Here is a 26,481-nt window from a genome sequence, read left to right as displayed (position 1 = left end):
GATCTGCTTTAAAACCTCTTTGCCTGTTCAGCTCCATGAAGCCCCACGGTGCCTAGTAGCGGCTCCTCCAAATCTCTTCCAACCCTGTCTCTAAGTCTTCAGGACCCTCTGGCCTTTTTACATTGCTTTTGCTTCTCCTTCTCTCCCTATTGCTTCTGAAAGTTTTCCTTTGCAGAGAACTCAAGCTTTTTATTTATTTTTTTTTTTCTTTTGTCTGCTGCTGCTGCTGCTAAGTTACTTCAGTCGTTTCCAACTCTGTGCGACCCCATAGACGGCAGCCCATCAGGCTCCCCTGTCCCTGGGATTTTCCGGGCAAGAACACTGGAGTGGGTTGCCATTTCCTTCTCCAATGCATGAAAGTGAAAAGTGAAAGTGAAGTCGCTCAGTCGTGTCTGACTCTTTGCAACCCCATGGACTGCAGCCTACCAGGCTCCTCCATCCATGGGATTTTCCAGGCAAGAGTACTGGAGTGGGGTGCCATTACCTTCTCCGTTCTTTTGTCTGCTGCTGCTGCTGCTAAGTCGCTTCAGTTGTGTCCGACTCTGTGCGACCCCATGGATTGCAGCCCACCAGGCTCCCCTGTCCCTGGGATTCTCCAGGCAAGAACACTGGAGTGGGTTGCCATTTCCTTCTCCAATGAATCAAAGTGAAAAGTGAAAGTGAAGTTGCTCAGTCGTGTCCGACTTAGCAGACTGCAGCCTGGACTGCAGCCTACCAGGCTCCTCCGTCCATGGGGTTTTCCAGGCAAGAGTACTGGAGTGGGGGTTCTTTTGTCTAAATGTACATACATCAGTGTAAGGCCTCTAAGTATTTTTCTTCACTTTACTCCATCCATGAAACAAAGGCCAGGAAGCTGAGCAACTCAGCTGAAGAATCTTTCTTAGAAAGCTGAGGAGAAGATGGTGAAAACTGCGTTTGCCTAATAGTGTACCTGCCTCACAGATGGGGGGTGACCCATATTACTAAGAGGCTGGAACTTTTTAATCCAGATTATCTGCAGATTAACTCAAGCAAAGATGATCTCTGGAAAGTAGAAAGCTGATTACAGCTAGCAAATCAATGGGCTCTAAACCCTAGTGGGTGCCTAAAAAAACTCTGACTTCAAATGAACTGGCTCCTTTCCTGAAGTTTTCTGCCGCTTGGAAGCAAGTGTTTGGATGTCCTGATTTACAGGATGTAAAGACTCATGCCCCAGGCCAGAGCCCTGAATGCTGAGCAAGGCCACCTTGCTTCCCGTGGTTGTAGTTTAACGCCAACCATTTCAGAAATTTCTGCGTGTTATTTGAGGACTGAATGGTGACTTGCTCTCAGCCTCCTGCTCTCTCGTGTCTGTCATCATCAAACCCCAAACATTACTATATCCAGCATCCACATCAGGTCCCCACGTTATGACAATGAGAGGTGGCTGGGTGAGATCTCACTTCTGAAAATAACTGGGGCTTTCCTCAGTGTTTCTAGGCATCCATAAGGAAATCTTTCTCTCCTGCTCTTCCTTGGGTCTGTGGGTCTGTTTTCTTTTACACTGTCCTTGTCCCTCTGTCTGTCTCACAGTTGTACATACTCCTGGCTACATGTCTGGGTGTCTGTATTATACAGCTTTGTCCCAGTTTGTCTTTGTGGTTTCTTCAGGAATTCCTTGAGCACAGAAAATAACTCTTCCCTTTAGCCATAAAGAGATGGTAGTAAGGCTGGCAATGGACATCTACAAAAAGGATTTCAGCAGTTCACGCTAACATGTTTAAGGATCAAGACACTACTAAGAGAAGGGGTTAACTGTATATTAAAATTATTCCCAGATGCCAGAGAGATTAGATGGAGGACACATATTTTAACTGAAAATCAGTAATGATGACCAGTAAGGATTTGTCTCCTTATTTTTTACCAATAATTTGCATTTATGAAAAGGGAAAATTATATAAGGATGTCAGTATTTTGAAGAATAGTGTGCTTTAATAGCCAGAAGGAACTTTAAAAATTACCTTGAGCAGCTCCCCAGCCCTGAGGATAAAGACTGCAGCTCACAGCAATGGAGTAACTTGCCCAAGGTTCTTCTGACCAGTGGTCAGAGCTTCTGTGTCAGGGATCTAACATGTGCCAGATGTTATTCTAGGTCCCAGGTATGTCACAAATGAGGTCAAGGTTGCTGGGTTTTTTTGGTTTAAACATCAGAGGAGGCAGATAATAACAAATGAACAAGACATTTTAAACAGTGAAGACTCCTTTGATGTTATCAAGGGAAGGTCATGATAAAGAGATGGAAAGAGGTTCTGAAGACAGGACCTTGGTGCTGGGGCCTCGGTCATGAGACGTGCTAGTCTGGTAGAGGGGTGAAAGTCTGAATGTGTGGGGCACCAGAGCACTCTCATGCCTCCAGATAAAGCACCCTTTTCAGTGCAACCAAGGATGGAAGGTTGTTATCTCCTTAGGATGGCCCCCGAAAGGTAAGTAAAACCCATATTAAGGATATTCTATACATAAGAATCATACAAATCAGCACCTACCATAAATAGCAACAGTCCTAGAGACTTAAAATCTTTTATTTACACAGCATCCATTCCCTGCCTTTGAGCATCTTAAAGCCTGGTGAACTGCTTCTCATTGCAAAAAAAAAAAAAAAAAAAAAAACCAACTTCCTGGGCTTTGACAGTTACTCTGAAATCTATCCAGGATGCAGAAATGGAGGCAGCTAATGTGACTTAGGCAGGTTCTGATCAAGATCCTGTCCTCTTCTAAAAAAGAGTCATTGTACCCAGGACTTTGGCTTCATGTTTTATCTACCATACATATTGAGGTTTAATTATATAATTACACTTACACAGTACAACTATGTGTATATATATGTACACATATATACACACACACACACACACAGAGCACATAATATTGATTCTAAGACTGATACTAATCACTGGAAATAAATGAGAAGAATCAGTGAAATGTCAGTGAGCAACTGCCAACACTGCAAAGCATTTTTTTTTCTTTTTAAAAATAAAAATTTGGCTAAATACATTGGGATTGAACATGAAGAAGTCAAGCTTCAATTTGATCATTATTCTTCAGCCTGTGATCATCTAAGGAGCCACTAAGATATGAATTAATACATATTTAGTGCTGATAATAAAAAATACATTTTGTTTAAAGTATTATCTCCATGCCTATTTTCAGAGAAAATTTCTCCTAGATTATGTGGGCTTCACATTACAATTGAAGAGGGGAAAACAGATGCCTTCGATACTCATATTTAAATTTTGGAGACAGGGGAAAGGATGGGAGAAGGGATAGGTAGGGAGTTTGTGAACATGTACACACTTCTATATTTAAAATGGATAACCAACAAGAATCTAATTTATAGAACATGCAACTCTGCTCAAGGTTATGTGGCAGCCTGGATGGGAGGGGAGTTCGGGGAGAATGGATACATGTATATGTATGGCTGAGTCCCTTCCCTGTTCACTTGAAACTGTCACAACATTGTTTGTTAAACCACTATATTCCAAAATGAAATAAAAAGTTTTAGAAAAGTTTGAAGAAAAGGGCTAGTTTAAGACAGGGTATTTTTTTTCTTTGTTTTTAAAAACAGGTTTAACAGAGATGTTGTGATTGTTTAAGACATTTCCAAAGGATCTTTACAATGGTTATGAAATTGTTTTCCATCTCACTGCAATAACATTCCATAAATTGTGGAGGGGGATGGGGTGACCGTAAAGAATCTAGAAGAGTTTCGTAGCCTTGAAAATGCGAAAAATCCACATGGCCTGATCTTTCTCCAGGAAGTGGGGGTTTGTATCCAGTCACGATGCGCAAGCCAGAGTTGGGTGAGCTGCTTGCTACTCCAGAACTTGGCAATACAAGGCGATCTGATTGTCACAAAGCGTAGAATTTCTCAGAAAGTGTGAGCGGTGGAAGGGTGAGAGTGTGAATGTACCCTTCCTGGAGTAAAGCAGGACCTCCAAGGCTTCTCTGCGCTTTCCACTGAGCTTACTATCCAAGAATAAAGCATGAGGTGCCAAGGATGTGAATTCCCACATGCGGGCGTGTTAAGGAGAAGGCAGAAGCTCTGTGAAACTGATCAAGGCTTCACAGATGTTCTCTTTGGATCCAGTTTGCAGTGCTATGGGAGTCTCTACTGTATTTCTTTCTCAATCCAAGTCTGGCTATGGAGAGGGGAAGAATGTCACCCTTAGGCCAAAGGAGAGGAGCTTCAGAGGGCCACTCAGACAGTGGACTTCGTGTCGGGCACACTCCATCCCCAGGTTTGACCCGGTGCCCTGGAGTTGGCAGAGAAAAGATGAGTGCACCTCCTCGGGAGTGAATTAGACTGCGGAGTGAGAGTGACTGCTCTCCATGGATCGGGTGTGGGTCTCATAGGGAGAGCCAGCTTGGCCATGAGGACAGTCTGGAGTGGCACAAGGACACCTCTGAGGCACACGCTTCTGAAGCCCGAAGGCAGAGGGGTGTAAGCGGATGGCTCGAACAGAGGCATGGTTTGTTCAAAGGCACTGGGGCATGGGGCACAGCTGGGTTTTCTGAGGAAGTTTTCCAGGTGTCCCACACAAATAAAAGTCAACCTCAGATATCGCCCAAGGCCAAAGGGCACTGACACCAATTTACTCTGTACTTTTTCTCTCTAAACCCTACTCCGGGGCCTAGTCACAGGGCAGGTCAGAACAGGAACTGGTGGTGGGAGGACAGCTGACCTGGTAGAACTCTGGTGGTGAGATCGGGGAAGCAGACCTGGATGGAGTGATGGGGAGACAACAGTTTTAATTTTAAATGAGTTAGGAGTTTTGTTACTGTATCAGAACAGATAGAACTCTGTGTCAACCAGACCAGACTCGATAATGTTTGAAGGTGACCAGAGAACTTTTCTCATCTAAGCATCCTTAGAAACCAGAGACATCCCTAAGATTTCATATCAGGTTCAGGAGAGCATGGCTGAGGGAGTTTACCAGGCAGGGAAAAATAAAATGAATTCGGCTTTTGGATCAGTTAGTAAGCTGGTTTCCTGACTGGAATACACACTGAGATTATGTGGCTTTTGGGTTCCAAGGAAAAGGTCAAATGCTGATGACCGGTGATGATATTTGCTCTACTTGCATTCTCTCTGAGACAGTGTCTGTAAAGCGCTTAGCACAGCACAAGCCCTCCATAAACAATAGCATTATTATGCTAGTTATCTTTATTATTGCAGGCATCTGATTTAAGACATCTCCAATGAGACTCTCAGCACTTCTCAACCAGCAGGTTAACAAGCAGGGGATAGTTCCAGACCTCAGTAGAGGGAGCTCTGAACCCATCCCTTCACAGGCCAAGGGATGGTGGTCCCTTCCCCTGGAAAAACAATTTAAGTGATGTATTTTGGGGAAGTACCATGGCTGAGCGATCAGGTCATCCTGACTTGGAATCTTGGCTCCACACTCAGTAGTGGGACAAATGATTAACTTCTCTGTACTTCAACTTTCTCATGTTTAAAAAAATCCCCAAATAACATGTACCTACTGTGGGGGGATTAATATCTACTTAATTGGACTGATGTGCATAGTGGGAAGTCCATTTGTTTTGCTTTCTGCTTCCAGTTCACCTAGCCATGGTCCTCTTTTTAAATGCTTGAAACTCCTCTATAAAAGCCCCTTTTTCTTAAACTTTACTGCTCTGTGCCCTGTTTCCTCCACTTACTTGGGAAAGTGGCTTAATAAATAGATCTCTACTAAGGCAGAAATGAATGATCATTGCTTAGACTGGAGATGACCTTTTAAAAGAGAAATCTGGAAGACAGAGAGGAGAGAAGAAATCTGAGATCCTGAAATTTCATGCTTGTGCCAAGCTGATGGGGAAGACTGAGGGATGGAAGGAGCATATGAAGCACCCCCAGCAGGCTGGGGGTGTCCCCTCATGACAGAACTATTTTTTTCCCAGGTGAGTATCCAACTCTTACAGCCAGTGACTGGCTACCTGCTCTGTATGCCTCTGCGCCCAGCTCTAAACTCGGACTGAGCTTTGCAACAGAATCACACTGGGTCTTTGTAAATCAGAGAGGAAGGTATGCTAGTCGAGAGAGAGGTGGCTTCTCAAACCCCAAACCAGACAGATTTCAGTTTCACTCACCAAACATACCCCCAATGAGAAGATGGCACTGAAATAGAAGGGTGGATGAAAAAAAAGAAGATGAAAACTTTGCAAAGAGGAGCAGAAGACGAAGAGATGAAAAGTCCCCCAGTTTAAATGCTCACGGTTGTCCTTGAACTCTTTATCTGCCTTCCTCGTGAGTTAATACTTATTTCTGTTGGATCAGCACACAAGTTAAAATCTGCCAGGTACCCAGCCAGTGACAGGAGGTCACAGCCTAATGCCTCTCCACGCCGTTTAATCTGGAGCTGGCATTTGGCAGTGTTTGTGGGGACTTAACTTTAATTAATTGACTCCTTAGGAATCGAGCTGACACAGTTTCCCTTTCATGGATTTTATAAAGTTGAAAATTTTTTCCTCAGAGGAGCTCACAGTGCTCTAAACCCCTGGGTCTGCAGAGGAAGCCATCACAAGTCTTCTCTCAGAGGGTCACTCTCTTCACACAACAAACACAAGGTTATTCATCCTCATGAGAAACTGAAGGTTTTAAAGGATAATCAGAGGGATAATTCAGTGAAGAGACTGAAGAGAAATAAAAATACTATAACTGAGCTGTGGCCCCTGAACATTCTCCTCCTCTCCTTTAGGAAACTTTCTGGTGACTTCCTTCAGCATCACATTGAACTCTGTTGCATGATTTAGTTCTGCTGAAGAAACCTCAGCACCCTCCCGCTCCCTGCCCCATCTCAACCTCTCCCCAGAGGTTCTGAGCCCACATAAGTCGGCAGTCATCCCTAGTCTGGAAAGTACATGTGACCTCACGCTGGAGGCAGGAGTTGCAGCAGCTGGCTGAGCTGCAGTCTCCTTGGGGTCCAAGAGTGTGTGAACATGTCTGCAGAGCAGAGGATGGACTGCCAGGCTCTGCTTTCCTGTCTAACCAGGGCCCCAGGGTGAGAAGGTGCCTTGGAAGCAGAGTGAGTCATGCTTCAGGCATTGCACAGAGCTCTGGGGAAGCACAGGGTGAATCTGTAATTGCCCCCGAGGGTGTTGACATACGTCTCAGGGAGGGGGCTGAAGTGAGGTGAGGTGAAAGCTGAAGACCTAGAGACAAGGAGCTGGTAGCAGAGTCGACACTGATGGAAGACTTAGCGGGCACAGCGCCTGCCTGGATGTGGCTTTGCTGGCAACCACCTTGCTGGATGTTAGTGCCTTGGCCAGGTGGGAGCTGCAGTGGTAGCACTCTGGTGCATGTCTGCAGTGCCATGCCTCTCGTGGGCACGGTCAACAGTAATGGACATCGGGCTGCAGTGGGAAGTCAGCCAGGACAAGAGGTGGCTCCCGAGTGAACGGCAATAATACCTGTGAATACTGTGAGAAGTGAAAACTACAAATTCTGAAAGAACTGCCTCAGGGAGCAGGTGCAAGACCACTCTGAGAATTCTCAGAAGTATCAAGCTGTAGTCTGGGAGTTCCCCAGGCCTCACAGAGCTGAATCAGAGAAATGCTATGTAATGGCATTGTTTTAAGACTCTTGCTATCCTAGGCTGCTGTGTTATAGGAAATCAAGCCTTTGTGTATTAGGTTAGTGGGTCTACATTGTGATTGTTGATGGTGGGCCACGGGGATGAGACAGCTGGAATGCTGAGTGAGAAGTCTGCTAGGTAAGGAAGTGGCTGGGCCCTGGAACTGGAAGGCAGAGAGACCCAGTGTGGTCCTTGACTTTCCCTTCTCTTTGAGGTGGTGGCTAGGCTGTATCAGCAGCACCACTGTTTCTGTGGAGCCAGGCCTATCCCCATGCTTCTAGTAAAACAGCACTGGGGACTCATTTTCTGGAGTAGACTAATTGAGAGTAGAGAGAGTAGACTAATTGAGCCATGGTAGCAAGTGGTGTTTGCATAGGGGGATACCATTCTGGCCAGAGCATGTGTTAGACTATCGTATACCTCTAGCCCAGCTACTTTAGCATCATGGCATGGTGGCCTTGGGATGGTGACTAGGTTTTTGTGTAGGGCAGGGACCTGTGTCTCCAGAGGGTTATAGGGCTGAGAGCAATCTAGCTGAACAAGACACCAGTGCTTCTGTCCTCTGAATGAGGAGAAATTCTGATCAGGTCAGCTTTGGCAGATGTGCTGTGGTCTCTTCAGTAGGCAAAGACTCCACTGGCACAGTGGAAATAACAACCTCTGCAGCTGAATCCCCGACTATTTGACCGACTGCTATAGACTGAATGTTTGTATCCCCTCAAATCCATATGTTGAAACTCTAAAACCCAAGGCAATGGCATTTGGAGGTGGGGTCTTTGGAAGATGATTAGATGATGAGAATGGAGACCTCATGAATGGGATTAGTGCTCTTATAAAAAAGGCTCCAGAGAGCTCCTTCAACCCTTCCACCATATAAAAACAAGAGAAAAGGCCCTCTATGAACAAGAAAGCTATGAAAAATCTATACTTCATACTAAAAAGCGGAGACATTACTTTGCCAACAAAAGTCCACCTAGTCAAAGCTATGGTTTCTCCAATAGTCATATATGGATGTGAGAACTGGACCACAAAGAAAGCTGAGTGCCGAAGAATTGATGATTTCAAACTGTGGTATTGGAGAAGATTCTTGAGAGTCCCTTGAACTGCAAGGAGAACAAACCAGTCAATCCTAAAGGAAATCAGCCCTGATTATTCATTGGAAGGACTGATGCTAAAGCTGAAACTCCAATACTTTGACCTCCTGATGCAAAGAACTGACTCATTGGAAAAGACCCTGATGCTGGGAAAGATTGAAGGCAGGAGGAGAAGATGATAGAGGATGAGATGGTTGGATGGCATCACCGACTCAATGGACATGAGTTTGAGCAAGCTCCTGGAGTTGGTGATGGACAGGGAAGCCTGCTGCAGTCCACGGGGTTGCAAGGAGTCGGATACGTCTGAGTGGTTGAACCGACTGACTGATGAACAAGGAGGCAGGCCTTCACCATTCCCCAAATATGCCAGAACCTTCATCCTGGGCTTTCCAGCCTCCTGAACCACGAGAAACAAATGTTTGTCATTTAAACCACACAGTCTTTGGAATTTTTGTTTACAGTAGCCTGAAAGGACTAAGATTCTGACCAAGGAGAGTACTCCATTTACTCATCTGAAAGGGTTGCTCATTTAAATGGACTGAATTTAACTGAATTGAATGGACTGAATTTAATTCACTGGACTGAATAAATACCTCTTGAGTCTTGGAACTTCTTTCAGGAAAAAAGATCTCCAAGATGGAACTCTCTTCCATGGGTAGATTGAGGGATGAAAGTAACTGAATTAGAATTTTAAAAAGAATGATACCTTACTAGATTACACTGGTCAGAATGACCAATAAAAAGTCTACAAATAACAAATGCCAGAGAGGGTGTGAAGGAAAGGGAACCCTCCTACACTGTTGGTGGGATTGTCAATTGGTACAGCCACTGTGGAAAACAGTATGAAGGTTCCTCAGAAAACTAAAATATAATTACCATATGATCCAGCAATCCCACCCTTGGGCATATATTCAGACAAAATTATAACTAAAAAAGATACATGCAGGCAGCCATATGTTCATAATAGTATTATTCACAATAGCCAAGACATGGAAACAGCCCAAATGTCCATCAACAGATAAACTGGTAAAGAAGATGTGTTTCAAATATACCATGGAAGACTACTCAGCCATAAAAAAGAGTGAAATAATGCCATTTTCAACAACATGGATGCACCTAGAGATTATCATACTAACTGAAGTAAGTCAGAAAGAGAAAGATAAATACCGTATAATATCATTTATATGTGGAATCTAAAATATGGCACAAATAAATCTATCTACAAAACAGAAAGAGACTCATGGAGATCAGACTTATGGTTGTCAAGGTGGGGGGTTTGGTGCTGGGAGAGAAGGGATGGAGTGGGAGTTTGGGATTGGTAGATATAAACTATCACATTTGGAATGGCTACACCACAAGATCCCACTGTATATCACAAGGAACTATTATCCAATCCTCTGGGATAAACCATAATGGAAAATAATATTTTAAAAAACAATGTCTATATGTGAACAACTGAGTCACTTTGCTGTACAGCAGAGACTAGCACACTCTTGTAAATCAACTATATTTCAATTAGAAAGAAAGAATGGTACCTTATTTTGTTTCCCAAGCTGGTAAATAGTACAGAATGATCCCATACATCACTGCAGATTATTGGGAAGCTAATAAATGTATGTGTCCACTCAACTGCTGATTGCCTTCAGTGCTGATGCAATGGCCTCAGGAGAACTTTGAAGAATTTGAGAAATCCGTAGTTCCTGCTGGGAGCTGTGCTCATGTAAAGATACAGAAGAGCCTGCAAACACAAGATAGACAAGTGAGAAAACAAGTTTGAAGCTCGTCTTCATGAATTAATTATAAAATGCCTGAAGTAGAAGATCAGATCTGGTTTGAAAAATAAAAATGTCCTGCAGTTTAAATCACTGAGCTGTCCCCATCAGCTTCTAGAAATGATCTCTGAACTCAGTCTTTCTTTTCACAGTCCTTGTGAAATAATGAATCACTTCTCAAAGATGACGGCTGGATAAAATAAGAGATGAAACAACAAATAAGAAGATAAAAACATTTTCTTCCAGGAAAAATGAAACCAGGCACCTTCAAATCTCATAGACTTCGCTGTAAAAAGTTTTCCTTCTTAAATCGTTATAGCACATATTTGCTTAAGTTTTGCTACATGTCCAGGACCAAGATTTAAGAATGAGTTGTGGTCTTATTTCAAACTTTTCTCAGCTAATGCAATGATCCATAACACAATGGCTTTATTTTTTCACATACTCTCTTCTGAAACATCATGTAGTCAAAATTTTCAGAAGCCAAATTGATTTTGGTCAGGCAAATTAGATTATGTCCAGCAAGTGTCAGAATGAGTAAAGGATGCCTTGAAGACCGTCAGGGGAAACCATCTCAGTCTACAGGTAATAGTCAATGGATTAGAAACTTTGTTCAGGTCATTGTGAGGGTCATTGTATCTCTAATTACTATTGCTGTCTCCTGGGAAAACCAGGGAATTTTATATCTCAGGGCCTGACTTCGCCTTCTTTTCCAATGCTAATTATCCTTTGAGCCCTGTTCAGGTTATCTGAAAACTGTCCTTGAAATGGAGATTTGTGTGCAATAGGTTATTGTAGACACTCGAGAATAATACCTGTAAAGGAGCAAGGGAAGCAAGACTGATCAGAGGAAGAAGTTGAGCTGCTACTGTTGCAACCAAGCCTATCCTACAGGACCTCTGGAGCTGTGATCATTCTTCTGTGTTGCCTAAATTTAGGCAAGAAGGCAAGGTATCGGTATTTTGCATCAATCACTATTAGATATGGGCCATCCTCAGGGAGAGGTGTACCTCAGGAGAGGCAGTTTCCTTTGCTAAGGGCAATGCCTGGAAAGGGAGCCAGCTATGAGCCCTCAGGGGCCAACATTCCTCTCATGGAATGGAGAGAGATGGAGGGCTAATCTGGGTGAGACATTCAGATCCACCACAAGGTTCCTTGTTGAAGAGGTCCCTTAATTAGAGAAGTTTTTTCCTGTGGTCTAATACTTTGTATGGAACACATTACCCCCCAAACTTCCTGGCTTAAAACAACAAACATAATTTATTATTGCTCCTGATATCTGTGGGTCAGAAATTCCCAAGTGGCTGGGCTGGGGTGTGTGTTCTGCCCGAGGTGTCTTGTGTGAATGTAGTCAGATGGTGGCTGAAGCAGCTGAGAGCTGGCCAGGCACCTTTCTCTCTTCCTGCAGTTTTGGGGCCTCTCCTGGTGGTCTCTTTGGCTGGCCTAGTTTGGCCTTCCTCACAGCATGGCCACCTGGTACTTCTCATTGACTTGGAGCTGAGGGCTCCACAAGGGAAGTCACAAGAGAATCTGGAAGACACTTCATGGTATCTTCTAACTTAGCCTCAGAAACCACTTGGTTTGTCAGGAGCCCACCTGGTCTCAAGGGGAAGAGACAGGGATCCCACCACTTGATAAGGAAAGACAAGGTCTATAAGAACACGTAGGATGGGACAAGTTTTGAGAGTACAAAAGGTGATGAAGCCATTACTTTCTGATGGTAATAAACCCAACGAAAAAAGTTTAAAAATAATCGTATAGGGACTTCCCTGGTGGTCCAGCGGTTAAGAGTCTGCCTGCCAATGCAAGGGATGTAGGGTTCGATTCCTGGTCCAAGAACTAAGATCCCCCATGCTGCAGAGCAACACAGCTCATCCACTACCACTGCTGAAGCCTGTGTGGCCCAGAGCCCGTGCTCCACAACACGAGCGCCCGCCACCACAAGAAGTCTGCACGTGGCAACCAGAGAGCAGCCCCTGCTCATCGCAACTAGAGAACGCCTGCCTGCAGCAACAAAGACCCAGTGCAGTCAAGAAATAGATAAATAGAAATAATGGCAGAATTCAGATCCTTTGATTTTTCAGAATTATATATATATGTATATAAATTCAATGATTCAAGTATTATGAATCTGCATTAGCAATAAAACACTTGAAGTGTGTAAGTTCAGCCCCAAATAGTCCATTAATTGTAGGAACCAGATGTACAGAGATATCAAATCCAGCACTACTGTTTTCTGTTAAGTGCTATGTATGAGGATATAGCAGACACTAGCTGGGCTTCCCTGGGAGCTCAATGGTAAAGAATCCACTTGCCAATGCAGGAGACATGGGTTCGATCCCTGGTCCGGGAAGATCCCACATGCTGTGGAACAACTAGGACCGTGTGGCACAGCTACTGAGCCTGTGCTCTAGAGCCCGGGAATGACAACTACTGAGCCCACACGATGCAACTCCTGAAACCCGAGCACCCTTGAGCCTGTGCTCTGTAACTAGAGAGGCCACAGCAATAAGAAACCTGAGCACAGTGACTAGAGAGCAACCCCTGGTCTCTGCAACTAGAGAAAGGCCTGCAAAGCAACAAAGACTCAGCAAAAAATAAATCAGTAAAGAAAATTATAAAAAAGAAGACACTAACTAAAAAACTTATTCCTGCATCACAAAAGCCAATTAAATGACTAACTTCCACATTCGTTTTCATTCATTATCAACCTAAATTTTTCATTTTGTAATGCATAGACCTCAGTAGTCATTTCCTTTTTTTGTGGTAAAGTAGGTGGCTCAGACGGTAAAGAATCCGCCTGCAATGTGGGACACCTGGGTTCGATCCCTGGATTGGGAAGATCCCCTGGAGAAGGGAACGTCTACCCACTCCAGTATCCTTGCCTGGAGAGTTCCAAGGACAGAGGAGTATGGCAAGCTATAGTCCAGAGGGTCGCAAAGAATTGGACACAACTGAGCAACTTCGCTTAGGATATTATAAGAGCAGCACTCATGTTTTCAACACACTGAACCTCAAATTTTAGACCACAGACATACTATGGGCTTCCCTGTTCTTACTTGCCCAAAGAAATGTGGTCTGCATAAGGGAGATTTGGACCTCAAATTCAGTTCCAAAAGCAACATAAACTTTGATATCAGGAAAATTCTGTTGGTTCTAACTAGGATGGACTTTTGGATTAGTTTTGTTCAGTGTTAATATGTTTGTTGCTCTGATGTTTATTTGATGCTTTCCCAGGAGGAAAACACAAACACTTCCCTGTGATGTAATGTGAGAACCTATCATCATGTCTCAGAGTTTTGCTCTTTGGTGATGGGATTCAGACACTTCTCCCGTCTCCGTCATTTCATCTGACCTCTCTCAGTGCCATTCTAAGTAACTGGCAGCCACTCAGTCAGCATTTGTCACGGGGGAACAAAAAATGTGTTTTAGGTTCAGAATCCACCAAATCATGCTTTTCACAAAAACGTCTCAATTGTTTTATTATAATATCCATTGGTCTGGATAGGAAAGGCTGTTTAGTTGACAACATGTTGCTATCAAGTGTACAATGTACAATTTAGATGATAATAAATGAGGTTCCAAATCCTTTTATGATGCAGAGCACTTTGTAGCAGCGCTTGGCAGTATAATCAATGTTGTTTTCACGACTTATAGAAAAAGGCATCTGATGAAAAACTGCTGTTGCAAAATGCCATTGTATTTTAGTGCTTCTACCAAAAATGAACATATCTAAAAATAACTTCTAAAAGAAATGATTAAAACCCCAAAGATATAAGTTTATCTTAAAGTAGTTAAATAATAGCTATCTGTACATTTCAAACTATATCCTAAAGTTGGAAATATTAAAAGCAAAGAATTTTTATTGTTTGACAAATATTACATATTTTCCTCTCTAGAGAAGCTTTTCAACTTTTTCTCTCTTTGAGGCTAGAGGAGCTGGTTGGGAGATAGGTTTGCATATTTGTTTGAAACCCTTCAGAACTATCCTCAGTTCAGTTTCCATCTGCCCTGAGTCAGGAGCTCTGACTACAGCTGGGTCTGGGTCTCAATTAGAGTTGCACTGGGTCTCAAAATGCAAAACCACAATGAAGGGTAAGGCTAGGGAACATTTAAAATTGCTGAGTATTATCAAAGATGCAAAGAAATGCTTTGGATGCTCCTCCTGCTACCTTTAAAACCAGCTGAGGGGAGAGGGTAAAAAAAAAAATGGAAAAAGACAAAACCAAAGGATGGGGAAGAAAGAGGAAAGTGTTCCCTGCTGGTGAAGGGGCAGGAGAGCACCAACTGGGAAATGGCTTAATTTTGAGCCAGTGTGTGTGTGTTTTATGTGTGTGTCTGTATTTAAGCTTGGTCATTATTACTTAGGAGAGTATTATAAGGTAGGTTGGTATAATGCACCTATGCATTTTTATTTTTAATGTCTGCTGAGTCGCTTCAGTTGTGTCTGACTCTTTGTGACCCAATGAACTGTAGCCCGCCAGGTTCCTGTGTCCACGGGATTCTCCAGGCAACAATTCTGGAGTGGGTTGCTGTGCCCTTCTCTAGGCGATCTTCCCGACCCAAGGATTGAGCCCGAGTCTCTTACATCTCCTGAATTAGCAGGCAGGTTCTTTACCACTAGCGTCACCTGGGAAGCCCCTTTTATTTTTAATATTGAAGGGAAAAAAGCTCTCAAGGAGCTTGGGTCATAAGCAGGGGCAATGGCTGCCAGTTCAGAGAACCCAGATCACTGTCTTCTCAGGCACCTCTTCTGGTAGCAATGATGAGGGGCAGGAGTTTCATTTTTTTTTTTTTCCCTTTAAGGGAGAAACACTGAGGGATTCTGGGGAAGTGACCTTGAATGTTCTCTCAAAGAAAGAACGCAGGCAGTTCTACTCTATGTATTTCAACCTCTGTCCTTTGTTCTCCTCAGACTCTCTGAAATTTGTCACTTTTGTCATTTTCCTTTTCAGAAAGTGACAGTTCCCTGGAGATTTTTCACTCCACATCATCTCCTGACCTTTCTCTAAGAGGTGGTTTCTCATTTCAGTGCCAGCTTGCTGCATGGCCCTTTTTTATTTGCAAGTTTTTTTGGGTGAATTCTTTCTTGTGTGAACTTTCTGTACTTCAGGCTGTATTTTACACTGGGGCCAACTCTCACTTGTTAAAGAAAACCTTATAGCCAGGATAAATTAAAATTATAACCTCCCCGGTTTCCCTGCAAGCTCTTGTATTCTATCATTTCAGACTTCCATATTTCAAATCTTATGCAAATGTGACTTCTGAGGATTTCTTCTTAAGTTTTGTAGGCAATTTCACTGAATCTGAAGAAATATTTGCTCCACTGAGATTATTGCAGAAATATCAAATGGAGGATTTGATATTTCCCCTTCTCCTTAATATGGTTTTTTTTGTGATGTGAAAGTTCAATATTCATAGATGATCAAAACCAGTAACATTGCTATTTTACTCGTCCTAGTTTGAAGCACCACTGATACAAGTGGATAAGACATTAAGAAGAAATATTTATTTAATGATACCTTCTGAAATAAGAAGGAAGAAATAATTTGGAGAAAAATGTTGTCTTTGACAGCATGGAATTATTCCTGAAGTTTTAATAATGGAGAACATATTTTTACCAAGCGTTGACTTAAAATAGCTCAACTACTTCATTTGTTGAAATGTCGTCTATTTGGACTTCAGCTGAATCACCTGATTCCATCCAAAGTAAACAGTAAAATAAACATCCAATATGGAAAAAGAACCTGGTAATATTATACAAATACAAGAAAAAGAAGGGAAATGAATCTATCCCTCTTTCTTGTTTTAGAAACTTCTGTACAAACCAAGGTAAGCAAAGATGAGTCAGAGAAATCCTAGAAGTTAATACAGCATTCATGGAAGACAGATTTATTTATAAAACTGCAGTAGTTTAAATATGTTCTAGTAAGTGTTAAATCTTTACTTATCCAGTCTGTTATATATTCTTACCTCTCAAAAATTGTACTGTTTCTGAGAAGTTACATAAAAAAAATTTTCCATCATGGAATTTTTCAAATTATTTGGGTGAGTAAGCAAATTTGTCATCCTCCAGCACCTAATATTAAGTGAGTAGCAACTGATGAAAAAGTGCTTAGGCCTCTTTGGGCTGGGATGTCGGGGAGGACTCGATATCTGTTTTAAGAAGAAACACACTTGCTCCAAAGTAAAGGTGATACAAGGGGCTCCCTTCTTTTTTTCTTCTTTTGAGTTTACTAAATGTGCTAGTTTCCTGCTACTGCTGTAAGAAATGCCATAAACCTAGTGACAGAAACAACATCGATTTATTCTCTTACTCTTAGTAGGTCAGAAGTCAAAAGTCAGTCCCGCTGGGCTAAGCCCAAGGCATGGTCCAGGCTGTTCCCTTGTAAAGGGTTTAAGGGGAGAAGTCGTCTTCTCGCCTCTCTCAGCTTTTAACGGCTGCCGTCATTCTTTGGTCACAGCCCCTTCCTCTATCTCCAGAGCCAGCAGTGTTAAGATCTATCTTCTCTGACTCCTGCTTGGGTCCTTACACTTTCTGCCTCTGATCTGAACACTTCTTGCATCTCTCTTGTAAGGACCCTTGTGATTATCTGGGTAGTTGGGCTCCCCTGGAAGCTCAGTGGTAAAGAATCTGCCTGCAATGCAGGAGATGTGGGTGTGATCCATGGGTCAGGAAGATTTCCTGGAGAAGGGAATGGCTACCCACTTTGCTAGTCTTGTTGGGAAATCCCATGCACAGAGGGACCTGGCAGGTTACAGTCTGTGGGGTCACAAAAGAGTTGGACATGATTCAGCAATTAAACACCACCACCACCACCACCCAGATAATCAGCATAATCTCCCCATCTCAAGGTCTTTAACTTAATCACCTGAAAAGGCCATGTGCTATGTTCCATATTCACAGGTTCTGGAGATTAGGACGTGAAGAACATCTTTGGGGACCCATTAGTCCGCACAGCCTAGTAAACAAAGGCTCTACAGCCCTCAGCATTTTTCTAACTGAGCCGTCTTTTAAACGTTAGAACACCAGGATGCCTTAGAGTCAGCAGTCCCTATTCTTATATCTGAGGAGGAAGTTATGAAAGGGTAGTGCAAAAGTTTAAATGGAAGCCCTGTTATAATTCTAATATTTACACCATCTTGTCTCACAGAGATCTCTCTGTTAAAGATTTATTTACAGATTTTGGGCTTAGGAACTTAACTTTTAAACTTATAACCCCTGTTTGCAAGAGAGAATGAGAATAGGAATATGTAGATTCTGTGAAATAAATTTTAGGAGGGCTTTGCTTTTTTGGACTTCTTCCCAGTAAAAACAACCATTTTCCATTTACAGTTGGTGCCATTTTGAAAATGATTTGTCAAGGTTTCTTGAGGCTGGTCAATGAGTTTCAAATATTCTTATCAATGGACTAGGTTAATTTTTACACTAAGACTTTTCCCAAAAGCATTAAATCAATATGCAGATATTCCTGTCAACTATTCTGTTCTTACTTAGGTACCACATTTTATGCTGATTCTCTATTCCAAAATAGGGGGACATTCAATAAAAAGGTACCTTGGAGTGAGACAGGGACAAATGAGCTCCAGAAATACTGACAGATGGGAATAACAGACTGGTTGGCAGAGGGCAAAATGAGCTGTGGATGGTCGCAGTCAGAGTACTGAATCCTATATTCACCCCCAGTACACATGGTGGTTTCAGAAGTCTGAGGGGATTTCAGTAGGTCTCAAGAAATACCCTCAGCTATCTCTGTCCCAGAATATCCCATGGGAAAATCTTTATGTGCAACTTCCTAGGGTTTTTTTGTTTTTTTTTCATTTCTTCACTGGGTTACTATTGATTTTTTTAATTTATTTTTAATTGGAAGATAATTGCTTTACAATATTGTATTGGTTTGTGCCATACACCAACATGAATCAGCCATGGATATACATATATCCCCTCTCTCTTGAACCTCCCTCCCAACTCCCACCTTCTACCCCATCCCTCCCTTCTAGGTTGTCACAGAGGACAGCTTCCTCGGTTCCTGGAGCAGCCCCCACGTGGAATCATATCCTACCGCTGTGGACCTCCTCAGTCTGACTTTCTGTGCAATGACAACATGGGCAGCCACTGAAAAGTACCAGAGCAAGGGGAGAGACCGGAGCAGCATCCATCACGTGCCCATCTTTGACACGACCCATTAAAATGTCAAAGATGCCATTCTTCCCTTCACACTGAGGGTTCATCACAGGTTTTTGTCATAATGAAATAAGTCGTGTAATAAGGCTTCTTTTAAGATTTTCTAGATCCCAATAAATCTGTCTGCATTTCATTTTAATAAAAAATTTTTAAATTAGTCAGAAAAATGCCAACAACGCCCAGTCATCATAAATCCTAGTTTAAATGTTATTTAAGGTGACTAAGATTTTTTTTTTCACTCTTTAGCTTATAACTCAGGGATTTGATTTTCAATAAGTCAGAAACCTATTTTTCTATACTAAAATATCTGTTTTTCTTGAGAAACATTAATATTTTTCCTTGTCTATGTATAAATTAGTTCACATAGGCAGTGGTGTTTCTTTTACAGTTAATCTATGAATTGGATTTTATGTTACCCTAAGTGTCTATTAATCGCTTATTAAAGTACAAATATTAAATCTATGGCCTTCACTTTTTTTTTTTTTTACTGTGATCCACAATAAGAAATGCATTTGATAGTGTAGCCTAACATAGATACACATTTACTTTTTTTTTTTTTTTTTTTTCTGGCTGCCCTGTGTAGCATGTGGGATCTTAGTTCCCCAACCAGGGATCTACCAATGCTCCCTGCAATGGAGTGTGTGTGGAGTCTTAACCACTGGATTGCCAGGGCAGTTCAACATTTACTTATTTTCCAAACAAAAGTTTTATGAGAAATAATTTCCCTTCTTTTAGAAGCAAGCTGCTATTTTCTGTTTTATTCTGTTTCATTAAAAAAAAAAAAAAAAACTACTTGTTATGACCCACTAAATTGAACAACATGAGAAACTGTCTTACTAAATAAAATAAAAACTCATTTTGAGTTAAAAGGGAAAACAAGATCACGGGCAATCCAAATTAATTGTCTGACATTTTCCATTATAAAAAGATTAAAACATTAAATCCTTGAATCATGAAGATTTGTGAGGATTATGGTTCATTTTTGTTAGATATATAATGACTTTTGGAACACTGATATTGAGTATCCCAGACTATCAAGAAAAATAAGATTTAAAAAAAGCTGTGGGAATGGTTTAGCCCTACATGGTCCATACAATCCACTTATACACCCATGGTCACATTTTAGCACATAGAGAATCTTGTCAAGGGTGTCCACACGAGCTAAATGCATACATCCAAGGGAGTCAAATGTTAGCCCTTTTCTTGATCACTTGTAACCCTCTTCCTCACACAAAAAAACACAAAGGAGTTACAAGGGTTGATTTTAGAATAACATCAAGATTATCTGCATCTGGCAGAAGTGCCAAGATGCTCTAAAGGTGTTCTGTTGGATCAGAGGAGAAGGAATTACTGGGAAAAGTAAAGTTTTGCCCAATGGAGGATGAAGTTTCCTTTTTCAGATGAGCTGAGCTGTCCTCTAGAAAAGGGCCAAATGACCATGTTGAGAAGTTGAAGCTCAGAAAAGATCAAGATACATTTCTGCACCAGAATTCAAAGGTGAAACAAGATTAAGCTGTAAAGTAGGAATGATAAACCAAACTCTTGTTTTTCTACTGGTTATCACTTCAAGGTTGTGAACGTATATAAGTGTTTCCAGTTTTTCCTCAGACCCTGTGGTGCCTCTGTTTGGGAAGAGATCTAGGCACATCATCATTATCCTGCCCATTGCCTGGCCCAGCTGCTTCTGGGCAGAGAGAGGCCGGAACCCTCCTTGGTGGCTGGTGGGCCACCGGTATCTCTTAACCGTGTATGAGGCACTCCTGCTGGAGAGACACGTTTTTCTTACTTTACTCCTCTAACACATTTTTTTTTTTTTACTGAATATAAATAACTTCAATTCATCTTCACTTTATATTGCCTAAGTTTCTGATTCCACATGCATTTTGCATCAACTGAAGAGTTTGTTGAGTGGGTGACCTTCACATCCTTTTACAAGGAGAAAATACAAAATGAGAGCTGGGATTACCGTTTTAAATGGAAGAGCTATAGTTGGAAGAAAAATATCTCCTCAAGGTCCTTGAAACAGAGTTGATTAGTCACAAAGAGGCAGAGGCAAAATACCTCTCCTCTCTTTGCACTGTTTTTGCAGCATTTCTTGACTAGTCTTTAGGTTCTAGGTTTTAAAAGGAAACCCCTATATGCCAAGAAGGATGAATAAGAAATGGGAAATAACATTCTCTCAGTCTCAGGGGCTTTGCATCTGTACTCACTTCGACTGGCCCAATAATACCATTTTTTTCCTTCATCAAATTGTCATGGAGCACTTCCTATGTGCCATGTTCTTACACACACACACACAAAATATATGTTTTATATAGGCATATATGTATCTTCTAGTAAGTGCTAGAGAAAGCAAACATATATCAAAGTAAGAGGTAAAAGGAGTGTGGAAAGCAGGCATGAGCTCTCAATTATAATGACCTCGGAGCAGAATCCTAAAGTCAGGGAGAGAAAAGAGCCATATATGCATATGCAAAGCCCTGAAGTGGGAACTGCTTGACAAGTCTAAGGGACAGCAGGAGGGTCCACGTGTCTCTGTTGAGTGCGTAGTGCAATAGGGGGAGGGGCAGTGGCTCGGGAGGTGGTGCATGAGACATACTTACACTAACAACGATTTGCTGCTTATCTAAAATGCAAAATTAACTGACTGTCCTGTGTATTCTTCTTGATCTATCTGGTAACTTGTTTTCTTCTTCCCTCCCTCCTTCCCTCTTCCTTCCTTTTGTGCAGTTGTGGTATTCATGTGCCATTCAGTTAGATTCATTTTTTCAGTTTGCAATCAGTTTCAGTTTTACTTTTCCATCCTTATTAATTTTATTTTCAAATATGTAGAATACTAACACTTTCAAAACTCAAAACTGTCCAAAATTACATCCTCAGAAAAGCAACACTCCCTCCTCCGTCCCTTCTGCCACTGCTATTTGTTGGCCACCAGCTTTGCCACTGCCAGGGATTATCATTCCTATATGTTTTGCAGTGATAAGAAAACAGATGCATAGTTTCTAATTTTCATGCAAAATCTGGCATTCTAAATATGCTCTTTCATACTTGGCTTTTTTCCTCTTAATAAGATCTTCAGGAAATCCCTCTGTATCAGTTTCATAGAAATCTTTTTTTTATTCTTTCTGAATAGTTGTATAGTATTTTACTGTGTGTAGTACAATAGTTTATCCAACTAATCCTCTGTGCTTGAACATTTAGGAAGTTTCCAATGTTTTACACTTTCAGGCAATGCTGCAAATGAACAACCTTATGCATATGTATTTTTGTATTGATGCGTGTGTATTTTCAGGATAAATTTATACATGTGGGACTGCTGGATTAACAGTAAACCCACATGTAATTTTGTTAGTTAATGCCAAGTGGCCTCCATAGGGATGATACCATTCTACATTTTAACCAGCTGTACATGAGATTGCCTGTTTCTCCACAGCCTCACCAAGAGGTTGTACGGTCATGCTTTTGAATTTTTGCCCATCTGATGAGCTGTTGTTCACTTGTGTCTGACTCTTTGTGACCCCATGAACTGAAACACTAAGAAATGGTATCTCAGTGTGCTTTTAATATGCAGTCCACTTATTATGAAATGGAATATCTTTTTATATGTTCAAGATACAGTTTTAGATTCTTTTTGTGAATCATCTGTTCACATCTCTTGCCTATTTTTCTATAGGGTTTTTTCTCTCAAAAAGAACTCATTGTCTCTCAGGGATATTAACTCTTCAGTGATAATATGCTGCAAATATCGTCTCATAGTTTGTCATGTATCTTTTGATTTTGTTCACAATCTTTTAAAGCTGATCAATTTCTGTATTTAATATTAAATTCTATTGATCTGTCTCTCAATTCATGGACTAGGATATGCTTTGAAGGTAGTGCTGACAAGTATACCTGTGGCGGATTCATGTTGATATATGGCAAAACCAATACAATATTGTAAAGTTAAAAAATAAAATAAAATAAAAAATTAAAAAAAATTTTAATATAAAAAAATAAAATGTAAAAAAAAAACAAAAAAACATGATTCGTTTGATGTGGGCCATCAGAAAAAGAGGAATCAGGCATTAACTCCAAGATTTTGACCTGAGCCACTAGAATGCTAGGGATTCCACTTACCGAGGGGCATTCAGTTTTTGTGGGGAATACCAAGAGTCCTGTTTCGCATACATTAAGTCTGGGATACCCACTAGATCTTCTAGTAGAGATCTCAGGTATAGATGGTTACGAATGTGGATTTGGAGAAAATGCAAGAGATAGACATTTAGAGTCAGCCATGTAGAGACAGAATGTAAAACCATAAAGCTGATGTTTTAATACAAATGTTATGTCTGTTCTGAGAATATTTTCAGGGTTTAATTCACTTGTCCAGAGCTGGGCCATGAATCTAGGTTGTCCTCTGGATTTGTTTTCTAAACCTGTCATAACAAATACCACAGACTGGGTGGCTTAAACAACAGAAATTTACTCTCTCCTAATTCTGGAGGCTGGAATTTCAAGATCAGGGTGTTGGCAGGGTTGATATTTCCTGAGGTTCCTCTCCTTGACTTGCAGACAACTGTCTTCTCCTCTCTATGTCTTCTCTCTGTAATGTGTGTGTCCTAACCTTTAAAAGGACTCTAGTCATATGGATTAGGGTCTACCCTAATGACCTCATTTTCATGTGATTACCTCTTGAAAGATTTTATTTCCAAATATAGTCATATTCTAAGGTACTATAGATCAGGCTTGCACATAAGAATTTTGAAGGAATGTAATTCATCCCACAATGCTTCTCTTTCTATGATACAACTAAAGAGTTGGACATGACTTAGTGTCTGAACAACAATAACAACAAATGTGTCTGAGAAGAAACATGGATTTAGAGTCTGAAAATATATTGTTTCACAAAGAAATTAAAATGATGATTACTTCAATGCTTGGGAGTTAGTATTTCTCCTCTGTTTGAAGGATATTTATGTGGAGGATATAAACATGAATGATATTTAATATGAGCCCACTGTCCTCAGATCTGCTCCCAGGGAAAGGGCCTTGTTTTCTCTGGGAAACATGGGATATGGAAAAGCCCCGGACACAGAAATTCCATCACTAAATTTGGGTCTTGTCTGTGCTGGAGGGAAGTTGAGTGAACACATTTTAGAATTTCTGTCTATATTTATCTTAGAGAAATCATTCTTTGACCACTAATAAATGTGCATTAATATAAATCAGAAACATCTCTCAGGTTAAAAAAAAAAAAACAACCCAAGTTCTATCAATAATATACTTTTAGCTACAAGTAACTTCAAGGAAATTTCTCCTTTTAGATAGAATCCTAAGTTATTCAGGAAAATTAAGAGTCAAGGCATAAATTACTATAATTAAATTACTAAATATTTATATATTTGTAAACACATTACAAAGAGAAGACTAAAACTCTCTGCTGCTGCTGCTGCTAAGTCACTTCAGTCATGTCTGACTCTGTGTGACCCCATAGACAGCAGCCCACCAGGCTGCCCCGTCCCTGGGATTCTCCAGGCACGAGTACTGGAGTGGGGTGAAAACTCTCTGGGCTTCTGGAAATTATTCTGTAAGTTCTCCCAGTCACCTTTACTTGCAAAGGTCCTGAAAGTTCTTTCCTACACTATTTTGTAATCTGTTTTTTAATGCTTTTGCTACTTGGTTATTATTCACTAGACTACAATATCTTGGTATAGGAAAACATCTTTAATAACAATTACTAGCTAAAATTCATTGAGATTCTGTGAGAGACCAGTTACTTTGAGTTTGCCTTCCAAGAATTTATAGTCATTTCCTAGAACTTTGTCACTGACATCTGTGTTAATTTTTTTGGAATTAGAATAGGTTATATAACATTTCTACTTCTCAGAATAAATTATATGAACTGAATAGAACCTGCTTCAAGACATTAAACTGCAATAAAGTTTGAACAACTTAAACTTTGGCTATGATAGTCTAACAGGATTTTTTTTTTTAAGTATAAGATTGAAGGGTGTGTCAGAAAGAACATTTCCATTACCTAGCTTGCTTAGGAAGGTGACATGGGCAGCCTAAAAGGTGATGTCAGTTGTGGATAATGAATGGAAGAAAGCATAGACACTGCAAGATGAAATAAACAAAATTCACACAAAAATGTGAATGTTGATTTCACCAGTACACCAGTTAATTAAGGTTAACTCATCCTTCACTCACCAAGGCTTCTCTCATGGCTCAGATGGTAAAGAATCTGCCAGCAGTGCAGGAGACCCTGGTTCGATCCCTTTGTTGGGAAGATCCCCTGGAGAAGGAAATGGCTACCCACTCCAATACTCTTGCCTGGGAAATCCCATGGACAGAAGAGCCAGTGGGCTACAGTCCATGGGGTCGCAGAGTCAGACACAACTGAGCAACTTTCACTTTACTTCATATCCGTAAAAACTGGAAAATCTACCCTAGTGAGAACAAAATGTGGAAAAGAAATAACTTCTAAATACAGTCTCATATCCTACCCCATCTTCCTAGGATGGACCCTCATCTTCAAAAGCCTATGACTTTCTGTTGCACCTTGGGCTCAGGCCTTGCACACAAACATTACCTCCAAACTGGGGGTAATGTTATTAAACTGGGTTATTCAGGCAGTCACAGAGGTTCACAGAGGTACATAGTAAAGACCGAACACTTACAATACTAACACAATACTTCATCCCTGTTTTGGCATTTCTCCTTTTTTTCAGTAAACAAAAATAGCCTGGGCCACTCTAGAGCTGTGAGAATACTAGCAGATATGGATGACTTAAAAACATCGCCAGCAAAACATCCTCACTGGTTGTGGACTCTCTGTGCTCTCATGAGCTGCGTTCCCTAAATGATGTGGTTTGGAGCATAAATGATTCCCCAGGCCTGAGTCCCTCTCTCCTGTGGGCCTGACTCTGCTTCCTGTCCTCCGCAATTGTATTTTGAGGGAAAGTCACACAGGACTTTGGTCTCTGGATAGTATTAGTTCCCTTATGACTGCTCCCATCCAGTGAGGGTTATAATCTGGCATACTTTGAAAACATACCAAACTCATCCCAACCCAGCCAAATAAAAAGTCTAAACAGGTTAAATACAGCTTTCCCTGACCTTGTCATGATTAGCTCTCCCTAAGGTATTTATTTTTAAGAGCGACACTATCTGTTCGTTATCTGCTTTAGAGAGTATAAAATGACAGCAGAAGTGAGTGGCTGAGCCATTTAAATGCTATCCAATGGGCTTATTATACACCTGGATCACACACACAGAGAAACAATGAGATCTCTCCTTGTGGCCTAATCCACAGTTTGGGTTAACTTTACTTTTATTATGTTCCTGATAAAATCCACTGGAGTGACCAAAACCACAACCAAAGTGCACTCAGGAATAAGCTTTTCTAATGCTTTCTCTATCAATTCACATACATAGAAAATGGGTGAATAGAGTTTCCGTTGTGGAAATAAATGAAGACCACCCAAATGAGATCAAACAAAGTCTATTGCTTCAGGGCTTACTATAGCAAGGGAGTTAGCCACCATCACTTGCGTTTGGCAGATACTCAAAGTCAAGCAAAGGCAAAGGAAAACTTTACAGTGGAAAAAGGGAGGGCTGCAGGTACGCCCTGACTGGAGGCTTTTGGCATGAGGAGGCTGTAGGCAGACTAACTAGAAGCAGGACACCCAATATGATTGGTTAGGGGTGAATATCTGGCTTTCTCCAGCTGGTCTGAAGATGGAAATGGGGGTAAATTAGGGAAGATGTCAATTAACAATCAAGTCTTAGTTATTTGGGGCCAGTTGCCACAAAGGTAATTGAATTTGGGGGCTGACTGCTGCAGGTTGTGAGTTAGAGTT

At 41.2% G+C, this 26,481-nt stretch overlaps 1 long non-coding RNA gene across 1 annotated transcript in view; it reads right to left on the bottom strand.

Moving 5' to 3' along the window:
- LOC133250984 (uncharacterized) overlaps nt 1–26,481 on the bottom strand; it is a 301,920-nt gene that overhangs the window by 69,385 nt on the left and 206,054 nt on the right. Inside the window, exon 2 of the long non-coding RNA XR_009737471.1 lies at nt 10,219–10,421. This is a non-coding gene — a long non-coding RNA (uncharacterized LOC133250984). The remainder of the gene's footprint in view (nt 1–10,218; nt 10,422–26,481) is intronic.

This window comes from Bos javanicus, chromosome 7, assembly GCF_032452875.1.
Source record: "Bos javanicus breed banteng chromosome 7, ARS-OSU_banteng_1.0, whole genome shotgun sequence".
In the NCBI taxonomy this organism is placed as follows: Eukaryota; Metazoa; Chordata; class Mammalia; order Artiodactyla; family Bovidae; genus Bos; species Bos javanicus.
The sequence above is the reverse complement of the archived record's forward strand: the minus strand, read 5'-3'. Positions and strand labels throughout refer to the sequence as shown.